The sequence below is a fragment of the Myotis nattereri genome (assembly GCF_964212035.1).
Source record: "Myotis nattereri genome assembly, chromosome: Y".
NCBI lineage: Eukaryota > Metazoa > Chordata > Mammalia > Chiroptera > Vespertilionidae > Myotis > Myotis nattereri.
In genome coordinates, this window is record NC_138094.1 from 20,083,455 (window position 1) to 20,097,372 (window position 13,918).

Sequence of the window (13,918 nt, forward strand, 5' to 3'; positions counted from 1 at the left end):
ATGCTGAGCAGCTAACTGTCCATTGACTGTGGGATCCAACAGCACACTAGGACATCTCCCTTTCACTTGGTTGTATTGCCCCTCAGGGTGGCCCTCCATACCCCCATCTCCCCGGTGTGACCTTCACCTGTGTCCACTTAAATGCTCTCTGGGAGCTGGCTTGGGGTTGTCCACTCTTCAGACCAGGGGCCTGTCACTGGCTGAGAGTTGCTTTACCACCTCCTTGATTGATGGGAAGGAGGATCATGAGGGGAAAGTCTTCGAACATTAGACCATCCTCCACAAAAGGATGTTCTATTCTTAGGACGGGACACAGAACAAAGCAGAGGTTTATGCCAGCTTAGTATTTTGCTGAAAAGAATGTAAATGTGTTTATAGGCCACAGGAACTTGAATTCGAGAAGGGGCTTGATCCAGTGGAATGACAGGCATAGACTTGTGAGGCCAGGGCTCTGGCTCCCTGGCAGGCTGATGTCCCTTTGAATACTGAGGGCCTGACTTGTGCACAGGGAAGCCCTACCATGGAGCGGCCACAGGCCAGTGGGGAGGAGTGTTTGAGTCCAGGGCCTGGACTAGTTACCCGTGACGGCCCCAGACAAGTTGTACCTCCGTGATGCTCACTGGAAACCACTTGTTCCAGTCCCTGCGGATGCACCTTGTGTGCGTTGACCCACTAACAGAGAGACAGAGAGGCACAGCATTTCTGTAGGCCCTTCTGTCCCCCCTGCACTGTGATGCCCAAACAACTCTCATATTCCAGGCAGAGGGTCCACGTGACAGACTACAACAGTGGTGTTGACCAGAAAATTCCAGACTGGCTGATGAGGTTTGTGGAAGAGGTTCAAACTGTAATGAGGTCAGCAGTTGAGTCTAGACTTGGTATCATGGGCTGAAAGCCTGAGTGGTGCCACCTGGGGGCTGAGATTTTCTCTTTAACACAAACATTACAAGCACCAGGCAGAAATTGGAAAATTGTAGGAGCCCAAACTCAGGCAGCCACTATGAGATCCCAGTGTCCAGGAGATACAAGGCGGCAGGAGGGACCACTTAGAATGACCTAGAAACGAAGCCTGAGCGAACATGCCTTCTTCAAGAGCAACAAACACTCCTCTATCCACCCCCCAAATGCAGATCCTGCATTCCCTGGACATGTGCTGTGGCACTGGGGGCAGGAGAACTTCATGCCCAGTATTGGACTGGCCCCGCCGACTCCCAGCACCCACACATGAATTTGGGGGATGTTTTCACCACATCCTGGTCACTTGCCACCTGCTCTCATCATGGCCCTCACTTATGTACAGGACACAGTAGCCTCTCAGCCCATGAGTAGGGCCGTCCTGTGCAACCTCCTTCTCCAGTCACAAAATTCCTAGTGCGATCCCAGGTCATCTGCCCTTGTGACCTTTTTTTTGAAGGAAGGGAGTCCTTAGAATGTGCTCCAAGTCTGGGACCCTCTTTATGCATCCCTGGAATGTCAGTCAGCCAATCAGGAACCTGATTCTGGGGACACCTACTGACAACAGAAATCAGGAGTTCTCCCAATTCTTCTGAGCTGTTTTGGAGAACATGACAAGCTACAGTGTACAGAAGGAAAATCAACATCCCAGCTGCCTTTCTGGATCCAAAGAGGCACCAGAGAGGAAGGCGGATGCCCTTCCTGGGTTCCACAGCAAGCCCTGCCTCTGTGGGCCTTCAGAGGCCCTGGGGACCATTCCCCATGCATGGGCTTTCCCATCGTCCGCTCTCTTAACCCAGCCTTCGAGCAGACAGCCTTCCACCTGGCTTCTTTCCCTCTGCAGTCAGACGTCTTCCTACCCTCACGTATTTTGTCCTCTGTGCCTTTTTCAAACTCACAAGTCTCTGCTGGCACTACCTGACCTGCCTGTGCCCAACAATACCTGGTTTCACTTCAGACCCAATGACATCTAGACCTAAACAAGGGATTGCCCCTCTTTCTTGCTCCCCAAGGAGAACATGCCTCACATCCAAGACATGCCTGGGTCTAGCCGTTTAATGCCAACAGCAGCGCTTCTAGAGGCACAGGGGAGGTGCATGACGAAGAGCACTCACTCTGGGCTAGAGCGACAGGGCAGAAAATGGCCCAGAGAATCCCATGAGGAACCCAGAATGGGGGACAAAAGGGAAATGGCAGCAGAGCATTGGCCAGTCTTGCTGAATCTGAGATCTGCATCCCTTAAATATCAGAGACATAATCTACCAGATTATGCAGACCGCGGTGGTGGCGGGAGGGGTTGGGGTGCAGGGGTGGCCTGGTGTAGATGAGGTGCCAGTGACATTCCCAGATCCCAACCCCAAAGGCACTGGGTCATTCCAATAGAGAGTGCATGGCAAGGTGGGGAGAATGGCACACACCGATCCTGGACACAAAGAAGAGGAGAGGGCTAGAGGGAAAGGGAGGGCCCAACCATGGCATTCAGGCCTGCAGAGGGATGCTTCTGGTGAAGATTGCACTTCTGCCTCATCAGATGGTAAGAATTATGCTTCTGACCAGAGAAGGAGAGAATGGTTCCTGCTACTGCATCCCTGTCATCCACTGACCCTAAATCTCCAACTCGAAGCCAGAGGAAGACTATTGTGGCTGAGAGGAAAACCAGATGCTATAGGCTGTACAGCCCGTTCCACTGCTGATTGTTCCCCTGGGGACGGTTCCATAAGCCTCAGGGTCACAGAAGGTCTGTCTCCATACTTGACAGAAAATCCCTCTATGCCCTATGTGAAGGCTGGCAGGACACACTGGCACAGAGTGGACATCTTCTCAGGGATGTCCATCGGTCAGCTGATCCTCATCTGCCAAAGCCAGACACCTCTCCTCACTCTTCAATCCTTGATTTACTCCAAAAAATTTACTGAGTGCCTAAGGGTACATCCACTATTATTCTGGGTGATCAGCTGGGACACCTCATGAGAATTTCATGGTCTTCCTTGGAGTATCTCTGAGGCATGAAACCTCACTCGATTGAGGAGACAAACAAACAAAACAACTGAACTGGAAAATGAGTAAATCACAGACTAGTCTTGCTTTGCACTGTAGAGCAACCCACACAGAATGGTACCTCCAGCTAATACCCTGCCCAGCAATCCTAATAACCATAGGAAAAGTTGTTATTTTTCAATGGCTATTACAGAGTTATGTCACAACATTAAAAAAACTCTGTTATAAACATAACATACATGTAAATAAATAAAGTAGTAAAATCACTACTTAGCACCCTGTGATTTTAACTGTTTGAGAATTAAAAACTGACATGCGCCTTTGCAAACTATTTCCTGAGTAGTTTAAACATGGCTTGCGGGTCTTCTGCTCATACAACTTTCCACACAGAGTGAGAGTCTTTTCCATGCCCTGGTCAACTGTCACATTGCTTTCTACATTTGGATAAGCTTCCAAGGTCCCATCCTTCCTGCTGCCTACGTGGGCACATGTCTCTGGGAGAGTTCCTTTAGTGTGAAGCTCTTTGGCCTCATGGCTTGCCCTGGGACCTCTCCATCCTTTTTTTGGTCACAACCATGTTGCTCATTTACACTTCTCTGGGAGCTGGCCATTGAACCTGAAGCTGGGTTCTGAGTCATGATGATGAGTAAAAGTAATTCCTCATGTTTGGCAGAATTTAGGAAATTACAGAAGCATTCCACTTTCCAAGTCTCATTACTTCTCTCTCCAGACAAGAGACCTTGGAAGGGGCCATCAATTGACTTCCTTCTCCATGTTCAGTATCTGAGGCCTGAATCAGTCGCCTGCACTCCTATCTCTGAGTGGGTCATGGGACGGTGACACAAGAACAAGGCCCTGGTTCCTGGTGTAAGGCTCCCATGTCCAACACCTGGGCCAGCCTGATGGGAGTGTGCCTAGAGAAGTCACCGGAGAATGGGAACATGCCACTCTATGTGTGGCAGCGGTGGACATGATCAGGGTCATGGGCAGACAGCGGGAGTGTCCATTTAGGTGACAATCACTAACCGCAATCCAAGTTCTCAGCAGGTCTGTGCTCAGTCTTGGTCTATAGACCCAGCCAGTTCTTCCAGTCAGATGGGGGAGGGGAAAACATGTTGGAAGAAATAACGACAGAAAACTTCCCTTTTACAGGCCAGAAAATAACTATGCAAGTTCAAGAACCACACAGAGTCACAAATGAGATGAACCCAAAAAGACCAACACCAAGCCACATCATAATTAAACATCAATGCAAAAGTAAGAATCATAAAGGTTGACAGACAGAGACAGAAAGTTACCTACAAGGCATCTCCCATTAGAATATCAACAGATTTCTCAACAGAAACACACCAGGCCTGAAGGGAATGGAATGAAATATACAAAGTGATGTAAAACAAGGGGCTGAATCCACACCCAGCAAGGCTATAATTCAAAATTGAAGAACTAATAAGGAAATTTACAGACAAAAAAGGGCTATGAGTGTTTATTACCACCAAGTCAGCAATGCAAGAAATGCTAGAGGGATGGAAGTAAAAAGAAGAAACAGAAAGGCAAGAAGAAGCACACACATTAAGAATAAATATGACAAACAAGTACTTACAATAATAACATTAAAGGTAAATGGATTCAGTGCTCCAATCAAGACATAAGGCAGCTGAATGGATAAGGAAACAAAACCCATATTTTGCAGTCTGCAAGAGACTCACCTCTGAGCAAAGGATTCACACAGATAGTGAAAGAGGGAAAAATAAATTTTCAACAAATGGAAATGAGAAAAAAGCTGGGGTGGCAATGCTTATATCTGAACAAAATAGAACTCTAATGAAGGTCATAGCAAGGGATAAGGAAGGCCACTACACAATACTAAAAGGAGCAAATCAACAAGAGGATATAACTCTGGTAAACATATATGCACCCAGTACAGGAGTGACCAAATACAAAAAACAACTTCTGGAAGGTATCAAGGGATAGATAGATAGCAATAGTATCAAAGTAGGGTACTTCAATACCTCACTGACACCACTGGACAAATCCTCTACACAAAAAACCTCCAAACAAACAGCAATCCTAAATGACTCTCCAGTTCAGATGGACTTGACATCTCCAGAACATTTCATCCCAAAGCTACCAAATATACATTCTTCTCCAGTGCACACGGGACATTTTCAAAGATAGGCCACATATTAGGACACAGGTAAAGTCTCTTCAAATTCAGGAGGATAGAAAACGTAATAAGCATCTTCTCAGGTCACAATGGCATAAAACTAGAAATCAAGTGCAATAAAAACAATGAAAAAAATCAAACACTTGGAGGCTAAATAGCATGCTATTAAACTATAGTTGGGTTACCAAAGAGATCAGAGAAGAAATGAAAAGCATCCTGGAAACAAATGACAATGAAAACACACAATCCTAAAATCTATGGGACACAATGAAAGCAGTCCTGCGAGGGAAGGTCACAACTCTACAGGCCTAGCTTAGAAAACAGGAAAAAAAATGGTAATAAATTAAGTAATCTTCAACTTAAATAATTAGAAAGAGTGCAACAATAAAAGCCCATATTACCAAAAAAGAAAGAGATAATAAAGATCAGAGCAGAAATAAAAGCCATAGAGACCAAAAAAATAATACAAAAGATCATGAAAGCAAGAGCTGGTTCTTTGAAAAAAAGAAAAAAAAATTGATGAACCTCTAGGGAGGCTCACCAAGAAACTAAGAAAGGGGACCCAAATAAACAAAATCAGAAATGGAAGAGTTGAAGTAACAAATAACCCGGCAGATATACAAAGGATTGTAAAAACTATAAGAACTCTACTCCAACAATTGGAAAACCTGGACAAAATGGACACATTTCTAGACAAATACAAGCTTCCAATACTCAATCAGAAAGAAGCAAAAAAACTGAACAGGCCGATAACTACTGATAAAATTGAAACAGTAATCAAAAAGCTTCCAAAAAACAAAATCCCTGGACCAGATGGCTTCACAAGGGAGTTTTTCCAAACATTCAAAGAAGAACTAAAACCAATCTTTCTCACACTATTTCAAATAATTCAAGAGGACGGCATACTTCCAAGCTCTTTTCATGAAGCCAGCATTACCATAATCCCCAAACCAGAAAAAGACACCACAAAGAAAGGGACTTACAGGCCAATATTCCAGATGAACATTGATGCTGCAATCCTCAACTAAATTCTACAAACCGGATACAACATTACATTAGAAAGATCATACACCATGACCAAGTGGATTTATTCCAGGGATTCAAGGATGGTACAATATCCACAAATCAATGCACATGAAACATCACATAAACAAATTGAGAGAGAAAAACCACACAATCATATCATCCGGTGCAGAAAAAGCATTTGACCAAGTGCAACAGCCTTTTCTGATAAAAACACTCAGCAAAGTAGGAATAGAAGAATCATCCACATAATAAAAGCCTTATATGACAAACCTACAGCCAACATCATACTCAATGGGCAAAAACTAAAACCATTTCCCTCTAGAACAGGAACAAGAGAGGGAAACCCACTTTCACCACTCCTGTTCAAAACAGTACTGGAAGTCCTGGTCACAGTGATCACACAAGAAAAGGAAAGAAATGGTTCCCAAATTGGAAAAGTGGAAGTAAATTGTCATTATTTGAAGATGACATGATACTGTACATAGAAAACCACAAACAGTCCTTCAAAAATTTAGTTAACTTAATAAATGAATTCGGCAATGTAGCAGACTACAAAATTAATGCCAAGAAATATATGGCATTTTTATACACCAATAATGAACTTACAGAAAAGGAGATTAAAAAAAGAATCCCATTCATCATCCCACCAAAAAAATTAAGATAACTGGGAATACTCTTACCTAAGGACGTAAAAGACCTCCACTGAGAAAACTAGAAGATGTTGAAAAAAAGAGATAGAGGAAGACATAAACAGATGGAAGAACATACCTTGTTCATGGATTGGTAGAAACAACATCATTAAAATGGCTATACTACCCAAAGCAATCTATACATTCAATGCACTCCGCATTCAAATACCAACAGCATATTTCACAGACCTAGAATGAACTCTCCAAAAATCCATCTGGAATAACAAAAAAGATCACGAATAGTGGCAGCAATCTTGAGTAAGAAGACCAAAGTAGGAGGGATCTCAATACCAGATATCAAGCTGTATTACAAAGCTACTGTGTTCAAAACTGCCTGACACTGGCACAAGAATAGACATATAGGCCAATGGAATTGAATAGAGAACCCAGAAACCAATTCAAACAACCAAGCTCAATTAATATTTGACAAAGGAAGCAAAAACATACAATGGGGATAAGACAGTGTCTTCAATAAATGGTGCCGGGAAATTTGGTCAGACAAATGCAAAAATGAAACTAGGCCACCAACTGACACCATGCATAAAAATAAGCTCAAAATGGATAAATAACTTGAACATAGAGCTGGAAACCATAAAAATAGTAGAGGAATCCATAGGCAGCAGAGTCTCAGATACATGCGGAAGCAATATCTTCACAGACACAGCTCCTGGGGCAATGGAAAATAAAGTTAAAATGAACAAATGGGAAGACATCAAAATAAAAAGCTTCTTCATAGCAAAAGAAACCATCAACAAGGCAACAACAAAGCCCACTGCATGGGAGAACATATTTGCCAATGTTCTCTCTGATAAGGGTTTCATCTACAACATTTACAGGGAACACATACTACTTAACAAAAGGAAGATAAACAACCCAATCACAAAAATGGGCAACGGACCTAAATAGATACTTTTCCAGAGAGGACAAAAGGAAGGCCAAGGGACACATGAAAACATGCTCAGAGTCACTAATCATCTGAGAGATACAAATCAAAAGGACAATGAGATACCACCTAACAGCTGTCAGAATGGCTATCATCAACAAAGGGCAAGTGCTGGTGAGGATGGGGAGAAAAAGGAACCCTCCTTCACTGGTGGTGGGAATGCAGACTGGTGCAGCCACTATGGAGAAGAGTATGGAGTTTCCTCAAAAAACTAAAAACGGAACTCCCATTTGACCCAGTGATCCCACTTCTAGGAATATATCCCAGGAACCTAGAATTACCAATCTGAAAGGATGCATGCTCCTCTATGTTCACTGCAGCACAATTTCCAATAGCTAAGATTTGGAAACAGCCTAAGTGCTGGTCAGCAGATGAGTGGGTTAAAAAGCTCTGGTATATCTACATAGTGGAATAGTATGCTATATCAGAGCAAAAGCTGGCCCAGTATAAAAAAAAAAGGAGCGGTTGGGAGCTTCAGTCACCCGCCAGCCTGAACACAACCCTCAGCCCCTCACCCAGACTGGCCAGGAACCCCAGTGGGGACCCCCCCCTGAAGGGTGTGTGACCAGCTGCAAACAGCCATCATCCCTTCACCCAGGCTGGCCAGGCACCCCAGTGGGGATCCCCATCCTGATCCAGGACAGCCTTCAGGGCAAACCAGCCGGCCCCCACCCGGGCACCAGGCCTCTATCCTATATAGCAAAAGGGTAATATGCCTCCCAGCACTGGGATCAGTGTGACAGGGCAGAGCGCCCAAACCCCCTGATCGCCCCGCAGCTCTTTGTGTGACAGGAGGCGTGGCCACAACCTCCCTATCTGCCCTGCTCTGTTCATGACAGTGGAAGGCGCCCCAACCCCCTGATCAACCCTGCTCTGTGCCTGATAGGGGGGAGCTCCCCAACCCCCTGATTGGCCCTGCTCTGTGTGTGACAGGGTATGGAGCCCCATATGGAGCCCCTCTGTGTGGGATGCAGCACTCCAACCCCCCTTCTCTGTGTGTGATGGGGTAGAGCCATAACTTCCCCATTGACTCTGCCATGAGTGTGACAGGATGTGGTGCCCCAACCCCCTAATCCGCCCTGCTCTGTGTGTGACAGAGGGCGGTGCCCCAACTCCCCTATCTGCCCTACTCTGTGAGTGACAGGGGGGAGCTCCTCAAACCCCTCATGGGCCTTTTCTGTGCATTACAGGGGGAAGCTTTCCAAACCCCTGATGGGCCCTGCTCTGTGCGTGACAGAGGGGAGCTCCCCAACCCCCTGATGGGCCCTGCTCTGTGCGTGACAGGGTATGGAGCCCCAACCCCCCTGATGGGCCCTGCTCTGTGTGTGACATGGGGTGGCTCCACAACCTCCCCATCGACGCTGCCTTGAGTGTGACAGGGGGCGGTGCCCCAATCCCCCAATCGGACATACCCTGAGCATGACTGAGGGTGGTATCGCAACCTCACAATCCACCCTGCTCTGTGCATGACAGGGTGCGGTGCCCCAACTCCCCAATCAGCCTTGCTCTGAGCCCGACCAGGGGCTGCACCTAGGGATTGGGCCAGCCCTCTGCCACCCGGGGGCAGGCCTAAGCCTGCAGGTCATTATCTCCCAAGGGGTCCCAGACTGTGAGAGGGCACAAGCCAGGCTGAGGGACCACCCCCCACCCCCCAGTGCACAAATTTTTGTGCACTGGGCCTCTAGTTCAAGTATAAGGGGCTTTCAAAGTTGCGGAGGGAGGTATGAGAGGAAATCAGGGGGAGATGTGACTTCAGTAGAGTCACAAGATGCAATATTCCTGGCTTTTAATGATGAAGGAAGCGGTCACCAGTCACAGAATATGGGTGGTCTCCAGAAGCTGGAAAGAAAGTCTCCCCAAGAGCCTCCAGAAGAGAATGCAGCCTCCTGATACCTGGATTGCAGCCTGGTGAGCCCCACATCAGACTTCTGTGCTAATAACTGTAACACATTTGCATTGTTTCAGGCCACTAAATTTGTGATAATTTTTTACAGCAGCAGTAGATAACTAACACACATGTCAAAGCTTAAAAAAAGCCTTGCAGGCATGAGGAAAAAATATTTAAAGAAGTGTCAGCAAAAAGGTAAAAGAAAGTGAGGATAGAGGGAGTTCATTTACTATGGCACATGGATTGTAAAACTTTGTCAGAAAGGTTGGTCTGAGCACAATGCTGCATCAACGTGGAGCTACTTACAGCAATATGGAGAAAGAGTATGGAAAAGAACAGGGTTGTGTTTTTTTCCAGCCTGATTCCCTAACACTGAGACCAGGATATAATAAGTGCTCAATGTTTGCAGAATGCAGCTGCAAGGAGGGGACTGTAATTTAGACAGTATAAGATGACCCTGAGATTAGGGCAGAGGTAATGCTGGCATGAAAGGCAGGGTGGGATTGACTAGCTCAGTTGAGGACCTTTGAGGGCATGGAGGAAAGGGGTGGTCTCAGGCCTGAGAGCTGAAGTCTGTGTTTGAACAATTATCACCACCTTTTTGAGAACCGGCTGAAGTTGTTAAGGTCCTTACATAAAGCAATCCTCATTACAAGGGACAGGGCCTGTTGCCTAAAGGTAGGGGAGCCCTGACTGGCTCCTGTGGGGAAGATAACATCTGTCTCGAGTAGCTAGGGTGACTTTGTTAGGGGCAGAAATAGAACATTCAAGACTAGCTATCCTATATAATGATAGGTTAATATGCAAATCAACGAAAAGGTGGAACAACAAGTTGCTATGACATGCACTGACCCCAGGGAGCAAATGCTCAATGCAGGAGCTGCTCTCTGGGGGTCAGTGCACTCCCACAGAGGGAGCACTGCTTGGCCAGAAGCCGGGCTCATGGCTGGCAAGTGCAGTGGCAGTGGCGGGAGCCTCTCCTGACTCCATGGCAGTGCTAAGGATGTCTGACTGATGGTTTAGGTCCACTCCCCAAGGGCTCCCGGACTGTGAGCGGGTGCAGGCCAGGCTGAGGGACCCCTCACCCCTGAGTGCCCAAATTTCGTGCACCAGACCTCTAGTTAATTATAAAAAACATTAATCATGTTCTGCTCACTGTGATTATTTTGTCCTGATTAAAGAAGGCACATTCTAACCTGGCTGGGAGTTGCAAGCAGGACCTAGGACCTCACTTGGAAATACGGCCCATCCTCCACATCCAGTGATGCCTTCCCCAGGATATAAGTGACACATTTTCCCATGGAACTCTGAATTAGTACCTTTCCCTCTAACTTTCTTCAAATTAAGAGAATCTATGGAGTTCCCTATACTGCACAGTTTTAATGAAAGAAAATAAGACTTTCTAAGAGCATCAAATACATTTTTTTTATTTATAAACATATATACTCCTCTCTCTCTCTCTCTCTCTCTCTCTCTCTCTCTCTCTCTCTTCTCTTTAAAATATATTCTTACTGATTGAGAGAGGAAGGGAGAGGGAGGGAGATAAAAACATCAATGATGAGAGAGAATCGTTGGTCGGCTGCCTCCTACACACCCCGTATAAGGGATCAGGCCAAAACCTAGACATGTGGCCTGACCTGGAAACAAACTGTGACTTCCTGGTTCATAGGTTGATGTTAACCCACTGAGTCACACTGGCCGGGCTCAATTCTTATTTATAAATTCATTCCAAGGACATATACAGTTTGAAAAGCTTTGAAAGCAGTTTTAAAAAAAACAACAACTAGCTTTTAAGTAGCAAGAAAACAGTTATAGAAGAAAGTTTAAATTAAAAGAAAAAATAATTGTTTTACTTTATTCAAGAGTGGGAACATCCTCCATGAAAATGTGTACCTTGACTGAGGATGGCTGGGTGGCCTTATCACACCTTAGGAAATCAAATGCTTTTTACAATGACAAGAAAGAGAGTTTCATCTAATTTCTCTCCCAGGGTAAATGTCTGTCAACAGAAGGTGGACATGAATAAAAGGAGGGGCTTGCACAATCAATCAGGAAATCAGCAATCTATGAGTAATCCAGAACCCAGTATTTATCTCCTCTGCCACACACCCTCCCTCCCAGCCAGTGAGCAAGACAATTACTCTCAAGTCAAGCTAAGTGAACCCCCACTCACAGTGGCCCAATGCTGACATACAAAGCATACAAATAATTCTCACTCTGGCATAAAAGTGACAACTTTCTTGGAAGAAAAGCAGATACTGTAAATTCTCAAAGTCTTCCTGAAACATTTTCTAAAGTAATTTTTACTTCTTTAGAAAAAATGCATACCTGGCAAACCATCTGTAATAAAAGGCCCATTCTATAAAACCTTACCTGATCCTACTCATATCTGCAATCATAATCATATTTACAGACAAATATATCTATACTAAGAAAAGAGCAATATGCTAATTAGACTGGGAGACCTTCCAGGAGACCTTCCAGATGTTCTTCTGGACAAAGCCATGGTGGTGGGGCCAAGGTAGAGGCGGTTAGAGGCCAAGAGGGGAGGGCAGTTGTGGGTGATCAGGCTGGTGGGGGGCGGGGCTGTTGGGGGTAAGCAGATCAGCAGGGGGGCCATGTGGGGGCAAGCAGGCCGTCAGTGGGGGTCAGTTGGAGGTGATCAGGATAGCGGGGGTGGGGGGCAGTTTGGAGTGAGCAGGCCAGCAGGGGACAGTTGGGGATGAGCAGGCCAGTGGGAAGGGAAGGAGGGACAAGCAGGCCAGCAGGGGGGGAAGTTTGTGGTGATCAGGCTCATGGGGGTCATGTGGGTGCAAGCAGGCCAGCAGCGGGGGGCGAGGGGAGGTCAGTTGGGGTCGAGCAGGCCGGCAGGCAGAGTGATTAGAGGCAACGAGGCAGGCAGGCAGGCAGGTGAGCGGTTAGGAGCCAGCAGTCCCAGATTGCGAGAGGGATGTGTGACTGCTGTAAACTGGCAGTAGGACATCCTTCGAGGGGTCCCAAATTGGAGAGGGTGCAGGCCAGGCTGAGGAACACACTGTCCCCCGTGCATGAATTTCATGCACCGGGCCACTAGTAAAAATATAAACAAACAGATAAAAATAAAGATAACATGCTAAAGACCACAAATTTATTATATGGCAAAAGTCAAGATTCAAAAATATCTCCCCTACTAGCAGAATTAGGTGGGAAATTAACAAAGTAGAATTTAATAGGATGCAAAATAAAGTCTCGTACTAGGGCTTTAAAAAAAAAAAAACCTGCACAACAGGATAACCTAGTTTAAGACCAGTGCATCTACAAAAACACATTTTCGTTTATTGCAAGCTCAACAAGAGGCAGCAGTCTGAAACAGTGGTCCCAAAAAGCTAATGCAATTCTAAGTTGCATTAAGAGAACACAATGTCCTCTTCACAAATAATATAATCCTGGGGACCATACTCAGTTCTGGGAATCACATTTTAAAAGAATCAATAACTGAACTGTGTGTTGGGAGAAGGGTGGGATCTAGCCTAGGGAATATTCTGCACAAAAGCTAGTGAAGGAACTGGGGATGTTTAAACTGTTTTATTTTGTTTTTCATCTCATCTGTAAAGAGGATATGCTGCATAATGGAAAAGGGAGTGGACTAGGAATGGCAAATGGGTTTCCTTTCCTGAGCCAGTTCTAATCAACTGGTAGTGACTCCCAGGACCTGGTGCTGAGAAAGATTCTGAGAGTAGAAAGGAGGGAGTGAGGGCAGAGAGAGAGACACCAACTGGTTGCCTCCCACATTATCCCAATCTGGGGATTAGGGGAGTAGAGGAGCAAACTGCAACCAAAGTAGGTACCTCTGACTGGGAATTGAACCCAGGACCCTTGGGTATGCTGCAATTCTCTAACCACTGAACAACACCCGCAAGGCTTCAGTGCATCTTAGTTCTTATACCATTCTCTGGCTATGGTTTTATTACTGTGTTAACATAAGAAACATTCAAACCTGTAAAGAATTTTGTGTTTATTTGAGCAAACTGTCGACAAGTGCCTGGAAGCAGTACCTCAATGGATTGGGAAAGCGCTCTGGAGAGTGGCGGGTTTTCGTCTATTTTTATACATTACAACCAAAGGAGGAGACATAGGTAGGTTACAAGAAATTCATTGGTGATAGATTAGAGAGGCGGGAGAAACCAAAGGGGTCTTGGGGGTGAGGGAGAGAACCTGTGGGACTGGATAAAAAATAAAATGATAGACACATACTTAGAAGGGTGTAGGATAGCCAA